Below are 4,250 nucleotides of genomic sequence, written 5' to 3'. Positions count from 1 at the left end.
AGGAAACAGTGTCTTAGGAGCATCATGGGACCATCAAGTATATATGGAAAATAGGATTCTAGAAAAATTGATTAATTAATTAATATGGGAGCGATACTTTTACTAGGACCAATTGCGTTTAGACAACACACATGTGTACCTCAGGTCTTAACTTGAAAAAATAACCATTAAAACCACTAATTCAAAATGAGGTACCCTCTGTGTGTACCGCTGAGCGAAGACGCTACAACTTATGAAACGGGTGGTGCCAATGATATCAATCGTCAGTGCATATGGACATTACATGAGTTAGAAGTTGAAATCACAAATATATACATCACTAGCTATAGTACCCGGCGCTGCCCGGATTTTCTTCAGTTACTGAGCGGATGGAAAATGTGACCGAGGTCATTTAAAATGAATAAATTATTATACAAATAGTAGCAGCTTAAAGAAATTGCAAACCATTAAGGGCATATACATATCTAAAACGCTAGTTAGGGAACCACGGTAACCAAAGTAAGCATTCTAAAAGTCATTGTTGAGGCTCAGAAACCATTGTTGCCCGACAGATTTTTACCCATTTCTGGCATTAGCCGCCCAGCACTGACAAACTTATAATGTAACCTATCGTTCAAGTCGTGTCTTGTTTCGGATATTTGCAAAATTTGGCGAAAATCGGTCTAAAATTGCAGACTTGTATAGAGAACATGCGCGAGCACACACACACACAAAATTAAAATATATAAAAATATATATTAAAAAAAAAATTATATATATACACTCATAGATTGCCCAGTTGTTCGGGACCTACAATTTTATCTCCTTCACAGGTTGAACCCAAAATGCAAGAGCTTTGGTTTCTCAAGCTTCTTGTCTAAATTTATGATTTATTTTCAACTCCAGAAGTTGCCGTGTCACAGCTGTCTCTTGAAACACGGCACAATTTTTTTCCATAAAATATTTTTTCCTTGTTATGTTTACTTTACTTCCATTAATTTCGCTTTACGGTGATGAATATGGATATTTTCCCAGATATTTTTCATTCTAGAAAGCGCGAAAAAAAAAAAAAAAAACTACGTAGATATTGGGGGAAATATCCATATTCATTACCTTGTAATGAAAGCAATTTATACAAAACTCGTATTTTATCTATTTTTTAGTAAGTAAAATTGTTCTATCATAAAATTATATAGAGAATATAAGAATAAACTGGCTGGATGAGAAACTGTAAAAAAAAAGAAATTATGATGTCCTTTTTTTTAAAATGCCGAATCCCAATGAATAGAACAAATTCATAGAATAATTCGTGGTTGATGGATTTTGCGAGATGTCATGTCAGTTGCGAGTCTGAACAGAAAAATTTAGGTTTTTGTAGCTAACAGAACGTGAATTGGTTTATAAATAAACTCGTGATAGTAAATAACGATGTGTGATTTAATAAAGATAAATCCAGTCGAAGCGAGAGAAAGAAATCAATGTTATGCTGTGAGATAAATTTAAAGAGAGTAGAATGCTGATGAGCTTCAAGATACAATATACAGGGTGCATAGGAAAATTTTTCAGTCCAGAAAAGAATTGCGAGCAGAGAAAGCGCTAAATATCAAAGAAAGGGATTTCTAGATATTAGTTCTGAGCTAAACTTCGGAAAAGAAAGTTGTTTGTCTCTCCACCGGGAATCTAGCCCGTATTGTCCAAATCCTCTTGTATACAGGGCAAGTGCGCCAACCGGTACACCATAGACACAACTCAGAAAGCTAAACATAACTCCTGTTCTAAAGCTAGGCCACTTAGCGGTGTAAAATGGCTAGGCGAAATCAAATGATTATATAATAAAAGTAGCGTGTATCGCATAAAATAGCAAGAAGGCTTTTCGCATAGGCGTCATCAGGGAGAAGCACAGTATGGTCACCATATAAATTAATGCCGAAAGAGCCGATTTCCCTGTTTAAATTATGAAATTTAATAGTTTTCCGTCGCATATCAATAATTTTAGCAATTTAATTAAGTCCTTCATTTACGAAATCTTGAGCCTACTCAGGTATAAAAAGCCTAGAAAGTTAAATATAAATTGAAAAGCAATTCCTATATTTCAGTTCTACATGCATGCAATAAGAATAATATATTTCTCAAATTCTTATTCATATTTTATGAAAATTTTCGTCTTTGCATTATCATCCATCTGAATTAATTCAAACAGGCTGACCCAAATTGTTTGCGCAGCATATATCTCTGCAACCATTGGCTTTAGAAATATACTTTCAGTTGCAAAAAATTTTCAAACAACGTGCCGTTACTACAAATCTCAAAATTCGTAAAATTGAGGGGTCGTATTCATGAGAAAATTCAGAAATTAAATTTTTATACATTCACCATGCGCTAAAACTTCCAATTATATTGAAATGTAGATAGCGCTCCGAGTCTTTTGGAAAAACTTCAAAATTTTAAATTTAACAGTTATCGAGATACCAAATATATCAAATCACAAAGTTTTGGCAACTTATCACTGTGCTAGCAAGTTTTCATTGGCTATAAAATTGCTAATTTTAGGCCAATTAACTCGAACATGTTTTATTATTTTATTTACATTAAATAGCTATTTCATAATTTACTATTATTTTGAAAAATAGAGAATTTGAAAACATTAAATCAATTTGCGTTCCGTGGTTTGTGAACCTCAATCATTTGAGACAAATGCTATAAACTTTATAGTCAAATATCTCCATCAATATTGCATTAAATGATACAAATTTTTTTGTAAATGACTTCTGAGCCGCACTTTTATTCCACTGGAATTAGGTTTAACTACACAGGGCATATGCAAAGTGCATAGCAAACAGCGGGTATGGCATTTTACTGTTGAACCGAGTTGATTCTAGAGGTCTACATCCAATTAAAAAAAGTTTAGAAATAACGTGTAGTACACAGATATGTTGCAAGGGGATTGCATAGTCATTAAAATAATAAAATAACTTTTCATACAGTTTCCGTGTGCTCCAAAAACACAATTAGAAAGTTGTTGCCCTGTCTCTCCTTACCTCAACAAAAACTCCATGTTTATAAGTGCAATATATATATTTTTTTAATAATAACGTGATCTTCACGTATTCCCAAGGGATCAGCATGATCCGTCCAGGGAATTTGTTAGTGTTCGTGAACATCCATGCCCGAACCGGGATTCGAACCCAGACCTGCCCAGTGAGAAGCTAGTTCCCTAACCACTCGACTGACAGGCGGCACTGAGATATTCGAAAAACGGAGGAAAGTTGAGAAAAAAAATAGCTCTGAATGTGCAAAAACCCGTTTTACCCGCGTTCAACGTTGTTTTCCCCCAAATCCTCTCCGTTTTTTCAAATTTCCTCATCACAGAATTTTTCGTTCGATTCTCCAAATGAAAGCAGAACCACTTTCATTCAAGCTTCATTCCCCCCCCCCCTAAAGAAAATTCCAGAACATCATACGACGTCCATTATTCCTCCATCATCTAATCCGTGCCCTATATCTTAAGGAATTCATCGAGAGAGAATGGAATTTATCCCATCATTTAAATGCAGAATATTCTATCATTATCAAGATTGTCTTAGGCAACAAAAGCGTGTAAACTACGGATAATTTTATACGAAGGAGGGGGAGGGTTCGGGGAGAAGAAACCCTTCGGAAATCTTATTCTGGATCGGCCGAATAACCCGGTGTCTGTGATTCAATGATCCGTGTGTCAATTAACGTCATTACTGAGGCTAATCTGACCACCTTTCGATATTGGAGGAGCATATTCTTTAAGAGTATAGTCAACTAATCTGGGCTTTCTCTTACGAAAACTTTGTAATCGCCTGTGATAATGAGGAGAAAGAGGAGGGAAATTCCTTCATCTCAAGGTACGATGGAATTTTCTAGAAAATCAGCTTAATATTCTTGTTAAAGTTTGCATTATGCATGGAAATTAAGCTGGTGTGAAACATCTATTATAAAATATTTTGTGGATATTATCTACCAAACTTCGATAGGAGTGAATGTTCTCGTCATCTTTGATACTACCAACTGACTACTTTGGTTTTACTAAAAGCACTGGGTTCTAAGAAAGGAGAGGATAATAATATTGATCTTCACAATTTCCAACAAGAAAAAATCCCATAGTAATATGTTATGGTAAATGCGATAAATTGGTTATTATTTAAATTAACCGATTATTATGCATACTTACCAATCGTCTTGGTGAATTTTATCATTTTGTCAATTTAACAGGCGGATATGCGTAATAACGAAGCGTCGTT

Source organism: Pholcus phalangioides, unplaced genomic scaffold (genome assembly GCF_987345545.1).
Source record: "Pholcus phalangioides strain wild (caught in Gottingen) unplaced genomic scaffold, Ppha-v1.0 ptg000008l_1, whole genome shotgun sequence".
NCBI lineage: Eukaryota > Metazoa > Arthropoda > Arachnida > Araneae > Pholcidae > Pholcus > Pholcus phalangioides.
This window is presented reverse-complemented; position numbering follows the sequence as displayed.